The sequence below is a fragment of the Equus asinus genome, chromosome 3, assembly GCF_041296235.1.
Source record: "Equus asinus isolate D_3611 breed Donkey chromosome 3, EquAss-T2T_v2, whole genome shotgun sequence".
NCBI classification, from domain to species: Eukaryota; Metazoa; Chordata; class Mammalia; order Perissodactyla; family Equidae; genus Equus; species Equus asinus.
The window spans coordinates 145902551-145916071 of NC_091792.1; positions in this window are offsets into that span (position 1 = coordinate 145902551).

A 13521-nucleotide genomic window follows, 5' to 3' on the forward strand; every position below is an offset into this window, starting at 1 on the left:
ACTTGCCTAAGGGTAATAGAAGGTCAATAAGAGAGAACAGGAATGCAGGTTAGCCCCTCAAGTTGCTTGAAAACCTGACTATGAGAGTGTCCATCCGGAATATATATCTAGATAGTCTGCACAAAATCCATAGCACACTATTGTTGTGCAAACACACCCATATTTCCAACCCTACTTGGCAAGCCTGTAAAAGAAAAATTTTGCCTGGACACTTGTTAAAAATGGCAAGGAAGGGGCCGGCCTGGTGGCACAGCAGTTAAGTTCTCACATTCCTCTTCGGTCGCCCAGGGTTCCCCGGTTCAGATCCTGGGTGCGGACACGGCACCACTAAGCAAGCCATGCTGTGGCAGGCGTCCCACATATAAAGTAGAGGAAGATGGGTATGGATCTTGGCTCAGGGCCAGTCTTCCTCAGCAAAAAGAGGAGGATTGGCAGCAGATGCTAGCTCAGAGCTAATCTTCCTCAAAAAAAAAAAAAGAAAGGCAAGGAAGACTTTATTCAAGACTATTGCAATAGAGGAGAGGGATTGCATTCAACTTTGAATACAATAGGAACAAGTGGGGATTTATAATAGTCTATAGGCTGGGTGAGAGATTCAATGGAAAATTACTAAGAAGAACTTTGTTAGGTATTAAGGGGTAGGGTGAGAAGAAATTGATTAGAGATCAGGATGTAGGAAAAGAAGTTTGATTGGCTATCAACGGTGGGAGGGAGTCTTGATAAACTGACTGAGCAAGAGTCTTTGTTTGCACTAAGCTCAGCAGGCAAAGGACAAGACCTAGTCAGGAAGTGGGCTCAAAGGAGCCTGACTGAAGTTTGGTCAAGGAAGTGGTTCTTGTGCTACTGCCATGAGGTCCTCATGTGGCCCCTGGGCTCTCCTTGGTTTTCTCCAACTGTGACTGTGACTTTCCCTCTTTTATACATCCCTTCCTCTTGGAAACTGAGAAGTCTGCAACCTGAAGCAATCACTTTCTTTGGCAGCTGTTGCATTTGTCCTGGGCTGGTCCAAGGCCAGGGAGCAGAGGGTTAGAGGCAGGAGAGTGGTCGTAGGGATGGCTGATGGTGGCCGGGGAGAGGGGAGGATTAGCTGGGAATCTACCCATGTGGTATCAACTTTTTTCCCCTGGGAAAATGCTTTTTGAGTTTTGAATATCAGGGAATTTACTCCACAGAGTTGAGAGCTGAGCTGCCTTCATGCTCCCAGGATATCTCCTTAATGAAAATACAATGATTTTGCAGAAACTTTTTCCGTACAGAGTCCTATTATGTTTGCATGCATATTTATCCAAAGGCATAACCCAGGAGAGAACACTGCTACTGTCCTGTAGGTCTAGACACGTTGATTGTGCAGGTAATCATAAAAATCAGTACTCTGCCCTCGTTTGGGGACCATTACTGTGACTTTAACATTCAAGATATATCACTTTCCCAGAAAAGGCAGCCCGAGTGTAGACACCAAGTCTTTGGATGATTAATGATTAGAATCCCTTAAGAGTGAGCTGTGGAGGAGCCAGACAAAATGAAATTAAAATGTTGCCTGTTACCTAACATTTCCTCAGATGGCTCAGAAATTCCCTGTATGTTTGTCATTTATTGTATCCTCTTAAAAGTCAGTTACATTTCCAAATATCTGAAAGGTTAGTGAGAATCTTGATTGAAGTAGGTTTTTTTTTTCTTTTTTCCCAAATGATGATTGTCTTTAAGATTAATGTTCCAGTATTCCATGAATCTCTGTTTCTCAACAAGAAAAAATTGATACAAATACTCATACCATAAGAATGCTGTAAGAATGAATAAAATAACATAGAGGAACCTCCTAGTGCAGGGCCTAGCACATAGTAGGTTCTCAATAATGGTAGGCATTGTTATCATTATTATGTGCTATGGATAGTTGGCGTTTTGGTTTATCCAGAATCTAGTTCCTGTGATTGAATCAGTTCTTGTAATTCTTTTATCAATACCTCTCAATTCCTCCTCTACTCTGAGTTTAATTGGTTCACATCATATTGAGAAAATAATACCTTAGCAAACAGTAATAATAATAGTAGCTAATTATTTACCAAAAGTTTATTAGGTGCCAGGCATTGCTCTAAGCACTTTTCATGGATTATCTCATTTACTCTCCACAACCACCCCACGAAGGAGTGCACTTGGGAAGGCAAGGAAATATGCTGTTACACAGGGTTTCACGATATTAAAGGGCACAGAAGCTTATTTCTCTCTCCTGTAAGAGTCATGATGAAAGGGGTCCAGGTCAGCAGAGTCAGCTCTCTTCTATGTGGCCGTTCAAAGACTCAGTTCCTCCGTCTGGGTTTCTCAGGCATTCTCAGGGCATCATCCTCATCTGCATGGTCACAGCTGAATGTCTGCGATGTTTATGTTTCAGCTGTTTAGATGGTGATAAAGAGCATGGAAAAAATATGCCCGATACCTTAATACCCAGGTCTGAAAGAGGCTCACATCCCTCCCACTACATTCTGTTGGTCAGAACTTAGTCACATGGACACACTTAATGAAGGACGCTGGGAAATGTAGTCTAGCTGGGCACAAGTCTCTTCTATGACTGAAGAACAGAATAGATTTCAGTAGGCACCAGGAGTTACAAGTATTAGAGGAAATACAGGTAATTTGGCTAAACAATTATTCACTCAGTTTTGTGGGGTGAGGAAACAGTCTTAGAGAGATTACATCACTGTAGGAGATTCTGCCTGTAAACCATCCACAGACATAATCCTGCCAGACAGTTCCTGTACACATCACTTTCCAGAGTCTCTGCCTGAGAGAGATTTCCAGCCATGGGAACAGGGGTGGCCAGCTCTTCCAGACTGGGCGAACACACTACCTCCTCTAGTTTGTTCATGTTGACGTGAACTATCTCATCCATTGGAAGAATCATTGCCACCGTCTTCTAAATTCTAATTTTTGTCACTGAAAAGTATGCTCTCAGTAAAAATGTGAATAATTATATACTTAGTAGGTGATCTTTTCTTCTCTGGCTGGCTGCTTTTAGGATCTTCTTCTTGTCTTTCGTGTTTTGCGATTTGATCAATGAGGTCAATAGAAAGATGACAGCTCTCTTATTTGTCAATTCATTTTACTTAGGAAATGTGGCCACCAATTAACCTGAGAAGCATAGCCTGGGGCATGCCCATGTGGTTTGCATTTGGCGTCCCCAGGTTGACAGCCTTTCTGACAGCCCTGCAATGGGCATCTGTCTTCTCTCAGGTGTCAACCCCAACCCCAGCTGCCTATGACATCCTCTTCTTCTCAGTGCCAAAATGGAATAATGACTTTGATTCTCTTTTTCACATTATTTCTGCCAGACTAAATGCCACCTCCTCCAGGAAGCCTCTGTTACTTTCTTTGACCCAATTGACTATATCACTCACTTCTCTCTGCTACTGTAATTATTTTACTTATACCTATGTAGGAAACTAGAACATGTCTGCTCAAAATAGGCCCTTTTGACATAAAAATTATGTTGAGCTGCAGGCAATTAAGAAGCAGCAAATGCAGGAAAAGCTCTCTCTGCCCTCCCCTTTTCTGTCTAAAGGCAGGATATAAAGTCTCCTTTTACTGGAGACAGACTCTTATTGGCCCAGAGAAGGCATGAGAGGAAGCTGCCAACGAAACTTACACTGTTAGTTTCCTCCTGTATATTTACCTTCCACAGTTTGCTGCCCTTGGAAGCCTAAAACCACTTTGCATTGTCCTGTCATTTTTTTTTTTTAAGATTTTATTTTTTTTCCTTTTTCTCCCCAAAGCCCCCCAGTACATAGTTGTATATTCTTCGTTGTGGGTGCTTCTAGTTGTGGCATGTGGGACGCTGCCTCAGCGTGGTTTGATGAGCACTGCCATGTCCGTGCCCAGGATCCGAACCAACGAAACACCGGGCCGCCTACAGTGGAGCGTGTGAACTTAACCACTCAGCCATGGGGCCAGCCCCTGTCCTGTCATTTTTTTTTTTTTTTTTAAAGATTTTATTTTTTCCTTTTTCTCCCCAAAGCCCCCCGGTACATAGTTGTGCATTCTTCGTTGTGGGTTCTTCTAGTTGTGGCATGTGGGACGCCGCCTCAGCGTGGTCTGACGAGCAGTGCCATGTCCGCGCCCAGGATTCGAACTAACGAAACACTGGGCCGCCTGCAGCGGAGCGCGCGAACTTAACCACTCGGCCACGGGGCCAGCCCCTGTCCTGTCATTTTTTAAAAAATGTATTGTTCTTTGTTGAAGATACCATAGAAGCCGAAATTCTAAGCCACTGCTTTGTTACTTTTCCTTGAGGCTTCTCCTGCATGATGTGCTCTGCGCATGTCAATAAACTGTTTTTCTCCTGTTAATCTGTCTTTTTAAGACAGCTGAAGAGCTGACAGCTGAAAACCTAAGATAGGTAGAGGCAAAGCTTTGCCTCCTTTCCACCTATCATACTGTGATGTTATTTATTGCCTAAATGTCTATTCCCTTACCAAACTAGGAATTACCTGATGACTGACGTCCCAGTGTGTTCGTGTTTACTTAATCCTGAGTAAGGGGCCTGGAGATATTTTGTCATTAACTCATCTATTGATTCAGTTAATGTTTATTGAGTACCAGCCCTGTACCAGCACCATCCTATCCCAATGCTACAGCAGAGAAGAGGACCCAGTGGCAGGAAGTTTCCGTTGAATAGTAGAGAATTCGTTCTTTAATCTTTTACAGCTTTTTGTCCATGTTGCAGTTATGGTACATACTTACCACTCTGTGGGGCAATTATTTGATCATGTGTCCACGTCTTCAATGTGACTGCTATTTCTTCCAGGACAGAGAACAACAGCTTATTTATTTTGTATCTCAATTATCTAGCACAGGGGTTGGCAAACTTTGGCCTATGGGCCAAATTTGGCTTGTTATTTATTTTTGTGTGGCCTGTGAGCTAAGGATGGTTTTGACCTTTTTATTTATTTATTTATTTTAGTGAGGAAGATTGGCCCTGAGCTAACATCTGTTGCCAATCTTCCTCTTTTTGCTTAAGGAAGATTGTTGCTGTGCTAACATCCGTGCTAATCCTTATTCACTTTGTATGTGGGATGCCACCACAGCAAAGCTTGATGAGTGGTGTGCAGGTCTGCGCCCAGGATCCAAACTGGCGAACCCCAGGCTGTGGAAGCGGAACATGCAAACTTAACCACTATGCCACCAGGCCAGGCCTGGCTTTGGCATTTTTAAGTGTTTGAAAAAAATCAAAAGAAGAATAATATTTTGGGACAAGTAAAAATTACACGAAATATAAGTTTCATTGTCTATAGATCAAGTTTTATTGGAATACAGTCTCTCATTCATTTACGTATTATCTGTGGCTATCATTTACAAATTAACAATGGCAGAGTTGAGTGGTTGCAAAAGAGAAATTATGGCCACAAGACTAAAAATATTTACTGTTTTGCTATTTACAGAAAAAAATTTGCAGACCCCTAATCTGGCACATTAACCTTCTTTAGATAAATTATGCTGGCGTTGACTCCAGGAGCAGGTAAGTTCTGGGCCAGGAGGAGAGAGGAGAAGGAGGAAAACCCGAGCAATACTGTGATAAATAAACCTCACCTTTTGGGTGCCCTGTAGTTGGTGGTACTAATGGGGTCTCTCTCAAGGAATAGGAAACACTGTACTAAGTCCTGGATCTGGCTTCTTTTTTCCCCAGAACGTAAGGTAAGCCTTATTCTGCTACTATCTCCATTGTCACTCTGGAAGAGCAGTAAGAACTTGTGATCTCATCACAGAATACTGGTTGCCAAGAGGAGGAAACAAGTCCTACTGGATGGAGGGAAATGGAAGGCAGGATTACTGAAGACGGAGGGAGGTGAAGGGCAAAGCTGTTAAAGGGAGGGGGAGGAGCTGGGGAGGGGAAGGAAGCAGACGTTTTCCTTAACCTCTCTTAAAATATGAGTATTTGGGGACTGATTATGCTTTCAGTCAACATCCAATCTCTCTTAAAAATATTCAATGACTTCATCTTTGACTTTGAATAAAATTTCAAATCCCGTCCTTTACAAAGCCCTTCAGGATCAAGCAGGCCAGCTTCAGATTCTTTCTGCAATCCTAGTTGACGCCACTTCTTCCCTATTTGTTCTTTAGTGTCCTGCGTCTTTTCTGTTCCTCAAACACACTTTTCTCACCATGGGGCTCTGTGAATTGATTCTCCTTTTTTCTAGAATGTTCTTCCTTCTTGATTAAGCAACTTCCTTCTCGATTAAGCACCTTGTCATCTTTTGGGTCTCAGCTCAAACATCACCTCCACGCTGAAACCTTGCCTGACCACCTTACATAAAGCAGGCTCCTTTCTATTATTATTTGCTATTCCAATAGCCCTCACAGAACTTATCACAATTTTGAATTATACAATTATTTGTTGGTTTACTTGATTTTTTGGCTTCCCCACTGGAATGCAAGTTTGATAAGAGGAGAGGCCATCTCTCTTTTGTTCAGTATTTTATACCCAGCACCTAGTACCTTCAGCTATTCAAAATTTATGAAACAACTATGTATTGGGAGTTTCCCTAATCTTTGGGGATGCAGAGCTACATAGATGTTGAGTAGCACACAGTCTACTAGGGAAAACTGGTATTTGAGTAGTAAAGAGCAAGAAAAGGACGAAGATTAAGTAGTAATGGTCTGGAGCTACCTGTTTTATGAGAAGATACCAGAGGTGGCTTTCTTTACTTTACAGTTTGGCCCACAGTTAGTCACTGGCCAGTGCTTCCTTTGGCATTTTCCATGCAACGGGCTAACTGTTGTCTTAGACACTATTTATGGGAATTAGGCTCCAAGATGGCCCCAGTGACCTTCACCTCTAGTATTCATGCCCTTGTGTAGTCTCCTCATATATTGAATCAGAGCTGATCCTTGTTCTGAATGCTCAAGGAGCGATAGTGTGCAACATTCAAGGCTAGGTCTTAAAAGGCAGCTTCCACTGTGATGTCTTGGATTGCTTACCATGCAAGGAGGACATTCAAGCAGCTCTGTGAGAGGCCCATATGGAGAAGAACTGAGGCCTCTGGCCCTCAGCCATCCCCAGTCAATCAATCCTTCAGATGATGGCAGCCCCAGCCCGTGAGGACTGACGGTCTAACCCTTCCCCAAATCCTGTCCAATAGAAACTGTGAGAGACAATAAAAAAATGATTATTGATTTTTTAAGCTACTAAGTCCTGGGATGATTTGTTATATAACAATTGATAACTAAAATATCATTCCTTCTTGTGATGATCTGGTTGGCCAGAGCAATAAGCATACAGCATCTTCCTCATTTCTTGCTCTACTTGTGGCCAACACAAACTACTGTAGGCTGCAGCAGGCCAGAGAGAACTGTCTCTGTCTCTGCCCTGTCTCTGCCCTGATGAGAGATGCCAGATGTTTGCACCCAATTTTTGTGTTCCCCCAAAGTTCAGATGTTGAAGCCCCAACCCTCAATGTGACAGTATTTGGAGGTGGGGCCTTTGGGAGGTGATTAGTGTTAGATTGAGTCATAAGGGTAGGGCCGTCATGAGGTAGAGGCCTTATAAGAAGAAAGAAAAAGATCTCTCTCTCCCCCACCGTGCATGCACTGAAGAAAAGCCATGAGAGGATATAGAGGGAAGGCGGTCATCTGCAAGCCAGTAAGACAGCTCTCATCAGAAACAGAATTGGCTGGCACCTAGATCTTGGACTTTCCAGCTTCCATAACTGTGAGAAATAAATTTCTGTTTTTTAAATCACCCTGTCTATGATATCTTGTCACAGCAGCCTGAGCTGACTAAGACACCAGATAATTCATCTCTTGCTCTTAGAAGAATGAAATGCCCTGAGTCATAAGAGGCCTTTGGGTTGCCAAGGTCAGGACCTTTGGGGAGAGGAAGCTCTATTCTCCAGTAAGGAAGTGGTAATCATTTCTCTTCCTTTTTAAGAGGCTAATGAGGAGACTGCAGGATCATGAAGGAAGACCATGAAAAGGAAAGTATTGAGGTTTTGAGTCTGTAAGACTGCCTGGATCCTTTGCTGAGGGATGTGCATGAGACCTGTGGCCAAGGTAAAGGACAAACGTGAAGGAACTTTCTGCCAGTTTCTAAGGCACTAACAACACGAGGCTCAGGCAGTAATGACGGGCTCATTCAAGCAGGCTACCACTCTGCTATCAAATCTCATTTTAAAATGCCACCCTTTCCCTCCCTGATTTTCCCCAGGTGGAAGTTTGCACTTTCTGGACCTCAGAGTCCTCTTACTGCGGTCCAACAGTCTTCCGTTCACTACCTGCCTTGCAGACAAGAGTAATCCAGGTTGTGTTCCCCAGGAAGCTGACACTGCATGCCTAAGGTTTCTGCAGGAGTGGTCTTAGAGTCACCACCCATGGAAAGGAAGGAAAAGAAGCAGGCCTGGCCAGGGGGGAAGTTATGCTGTGATGCTGTCTTAAAGAAGGTTTCAGCTGACCCCAGAGGGAGCTCTGAAGCTGGGGTGGCCCTTCAGAAATGTCCTGATTGAGGAGAAGCGATCAGACATTTATATTTATATCCGCCTCGTCTAGTCGTTGTGTGTAGACTGCCCTGAAAAGAGGGTATGACTTTGGAAACGATGCTTCTCTTAAGCCAGGCAAGTCCAAAGTGGTCTGACAGTGGAGGACTGTCCATGCTCAGAGGTCACAGTAGCTGGCAGGATAAGTCTTTTGGTCCTGAAGTGTTTCTGGCAGATATGTCATAGCGTCCACATGAGATTGACTAGGGCGTGCTAGTAAATCCTGAGGATAAGGTGGATACACACTTCTGGTTACATTTTAACAGGAAAGAAGGAACATCCAAGCTGAGGTGAGGAAAAGGAATCTGGAAAAGTAACCCCCTGTTATTCTCAGGCTAACGATGTCTTTCCAGATGTGACTTTTTTCTATCATAGATCCACTAGTGAGGGTCCATATGACAGTCATAACTGCAATTGCTTCTCTGTGTATGGAGATTCTGCTGTTAAGAGGAATAGGATCTGAGTAAACAAAATGGGAGCACACAAAGCTGCAACTACCATTCCTTTAGATTTGGATCTCAGCCAATTCCTTGAGTAACCTAACCTTTACCTTTATTCCTCTATGAAGGAAGATTTGACTTCTAGAATCCTGTTAGTCTCCCTCACCTTGTGAACCCACACGTCATCTGGTCTGTGAGTTGGGCCCTCCAAAATCTCGGCAAATGTAGCTTCTTTAGCTGGAGCCAAAAGCTCAGATGACAAGACATCATGGGGTTTTCCTTAATTTATTCTGACTTTGGAGTTAGTGAATTCATGGGTGAAATTTTGTTCTAGGAAACCACGTGGTGTGTGTGTGTGTGTGTGTGTGTATCAGGTCCAGAGGAGCAGCTCTAGGTCTGACTGACTTGAACTGATGGTGCCTCTTGCCTCTTGCATAAGCCTGGCTTTCGAGTGTCCTAGGTGATTGCCACTCGGATGCAAATCACTACACTCCAACTCTTTATTCTCAGACTCTCTCTTCTGTTGGTACAATTGTGTTAAGGTTCTAAAATATGGAAGCATTTAGCAGAAAGGGGGGAAAAAGGAAAATGAGGTTAAATGAGGAGACAGAGATACGGGAATTTCCACTGCATTTTCTGAGCTGTGAGGCCACCATGCCTTTTTTGCCAAATGATAAGAGATTTATTTCCTAATCAAACAGAGTATTGTGCGTGTCATTCAGAAATGTGTTCCTGCTCATTTCACAGCTCCAAAAAGGAGTTGACAGGCATCAAAAGAGAAGAATTGTAGCTAACATAGGAATAATAGGAATGAAAAAATCAATGTGGAGGTGTAATTGAAAGTAAGAACTGGTGGTCGAGGTAATTGAACGGTAATATTGTGAGCAGAAACCAAGTAGGATCAAGTAACTGCAAGAATAGGCAATTCACAGACATGCATTCTTGTCCTCTCTTGGATAACGCGGGCCTCTGAGATTGTGGGCAAAGACATTATCAGATCTGCTCAAAGAGAAGTTCCTCATTAGTTTTTAACCGTGTCGTTTTTTTTTTCCCCTCAAAGAATGCTTTGAGACCTGGAATGAGTCCAAGGCTGTGACTTTGCAACTGCTATAACTGGACTCGAGCATGTTCGATCCTGACCTTGTGACTGTCTTAGAAACAGAATTCAATTGCTGCTGGTCGGCCCACTCAATCAAGGCACACCTGACCAGAACGATGACCAGAAATACTTGAGCAGCCACGTAAAACTCATTTCACCTCTCTAGGCTGAGTTCCCGGGAGAAAATTTCAGTGAAAAGTACTATTTATTTTCCTTTACCAAACGAGAGAGATAAAGAAGATGATTTTAATGTGTTTTTATTGGGAAAATGAGTGCTATTCAGGAGTATTTTTCAAAAAACCAAAATAAACTCCCCTTGAGAAAGAGTCATTCCTCCAGCATTACCTCATGAGGCCATTCACAGACTTTGCCTATCAATACCGCTGAAATCAATATCACATTATGGTGAGAGTCAGGAGATCTGGATTGTGTGACCTTGGGCAAGTCACTTAATCTCTCTGCCACAATCCATGTGAACAAATTGAAAATAATTCTAGTAACTTCAAGAAGGGAGAGTAAGATTAATGACAGCAAGTTTTTAGATGATTGTCTCTGTGGCTGCTTCTCCCACGCCCTCATTTCGTGTGTGTACTTTTTTATGTTTGATTTTCTTTAGAATCTAAATTCAGCCACCCACATATTGACACAAAGACAAAACTAGGACCAAATGCAGGATGGCAATGCCTCCACTTGGCTGAATTTTGTGTCTCTGGACACAGTTAGCACTTGTAAGTGTTCTCTATTTCCCCTTCGTGGAAGGAAGAGGAAGGCAACAGAGAAGTCCATTTGGAAAAGAATTGTTATGTATATATTACTCTCTTTACTCTGTTTGGGGGATGTTGTGGCTTCTTGCTCTCAGGCATCCTATTTCCTCAACCCCACTGTATCAGAGCCCCCCTTTTTACCTCTCATTGTTCAATTAGCCCGTGGAATTGAAGACCCAGTTTGGTGTTGCTCTTCCAGCTTGGATCAGTATTTCCTCCAGGATACACCTCAAGTGTTTGCCCTACACCTTCACAAGCTGTGACAACAGGGGATAAATCATTACTTATTGACTCATTCAATGAGAACCCTGTGACCTCTCCAACCCCTCCAGTTGTCATCCTGACTCTCCTCTTCTTTTTCTTTTATACTCATTGAGAGGGCGGTCTGTTACTAACTTCCATTCCTAACCCTTGGCTATCCAGCTACTACCTCATCACTCTATTAAAACTGCTTTTCTTCATCTCCATGCCAGAAGCACTCCATTCTAGAAACGTGAGCATGATCTAAAGTTGAATCTTATTCCTCTGGTCAACTTCATTCTATCGTGTCTCTAAATTAGCTCGTCCATTTTCTTGGCTTCAACTATCACTTCTATGCAGATGAATCTTGTATCTATGGTTTTAGACATCCCAGCCCATAATCTGTTTTCAACTATCCTTTCCTACCATTTGTCAATTTAAGAGCATATATGGACAGCTTGAGAGGGTCACTTTGTGAGGAATCCGCAATACCACACTAAGGAGTTTGGATTTTACTTTACAGATTGATTAAAGATATCTAATTAAAGATATTTCAAGGTATTAAAGACATGATCTAGAGGAATATATGTATAGAGAGAGCCCTATGTAGTCACCGCGTTGCAACGAAACCCAGATTTCAATTCTTGTGCTTTAGAAACCACAGAAACAAACAGACGGGCTTAAAACAAGGAATTATACTTGATTTTCCCTTTTTCCTTGACAAACATGTCCAATGTCATCATGAATTATTAATTCTTCCACTGTAACACTACAGTCTGTTCAGTCTCTTCTAATTCACTTGCCATTTTTTCCCTTTTTATTCCCAACCCTTACCCTTTTTTAGACTTAAGAAATAGACACCTGATCAATTCATTTTATATTCTGCTATCATCTAAAATTCCTATACTACAGGTCTGGACAAACCATTCTCTTACTCAGACAATCTTAATAGACTTCTGTTGCCCACGAGAGAATTCTGAACTTCTTAGTCCTCACCCTCAAATATGGCCTGTATATTTCCACCACCAGGCTTTGGTTCAAACCATTTTCTTAGCTTAATAGTGAGTCAATGTAATGCAGTTGTTCTTTGATTTTCTGAATTGATAAAGTACTTCCTTCTTCCCATGATTCTAAGCATGCATTACTACCATGGCCATTCCAGGCTCAATCCATATCTACAGTGGTTTATTTATAGAGACTACATCTCTCAAGATTTAGTGCAACACTACTGGTCTTCCTTAGTATTTTTTGCACTGTTTGGGTTTCTTTAATGATAACTGGAGCATTCCAGTAGATGAAGAAAGATTTTACTTCATTGATTGGCACCCTTAATGCACAGATATCTTTTGCTCGTTTTCCAATTGACTCCTTTTCTGAGTGTCCAGACTTGTATACAGAGAAAGGAATGCATCTGAGTTTTAAAGCATGGGTTGGCCAGCAGATGTTTCTTCCAATCCAGCCTCATCAGAGTTTGAGTTCATGAAAATTCCTCTGAGACTCCAGAAATATTATTCTTAATTTTCAGTGCTGTTGTAAGTATTCATATTTTCTGTGTCTTCAGAGGTATTTCATTTGGAAGTTGAGGAACCGCATTAAACACAACTAACTAGGTGCTATTTTTAAATGGGAATCCATTTTTGTTGACATTTTAAAAGCTCACTGCAAACAGATGCTCAAAAGAAAAATACAGACTATATGAAGTGAGTTAATAAAGCTAGAAAATGGCCATTATTGTATTACACACATGAAATAAATATGTGTAATTTTGCCTCCCTCTGCCCACACTAAGTTCTTTCATTTCTTTGACCACATAAGAGTTCTTTCTCTCCCCAGGCCTACAAACAGGCTGCTCTCTCTGCATGGACCCCTACCTTTGACCCCCACACACAGTGCCCTCTGCCTCCATCCTAGAGCCTACTTTATCCTTCATGACTTGGCTTACATGTCATTTCCTCACAAAGGCATTCCCTAACCTCCCAATATCTATTTGATTGGATTCCACTGCTGTGCTTTTTTCTAGGACCCCATAATTTCCTTCAGGGAGCTTATCACAATCTGAAATTATATATTATTTGGGTCATTTGTATAAAATCTTTTACCCACTTTAACCTCAACTCCAAATGCATAGAGAGTGTGCTTTAAAATGGCAGAAGCAATGTCTGTTTCATCTGAAATGATATATCAAAAGTTTAGCATAGTTTCTTGCACATAATAGGAGATGAAAAATAAAATTTGTTGTTAAACCACCTTTGAGTACATAGAGAGGATTAAGAATGAAAATAGCTTATGTATTTTATATAGCTTTATATACTTTATATAAAGCTTTATCTAAAGCTTCATATACTTTTTACAGCTTATATACTTTTACCAAAATTGCTTTTAAAATAATGGTCACTATATGAGGCAGATGACACCATAACGTTCAAGATCTTTAAGTCCTGAATCGATTTCAACAGTCTTTC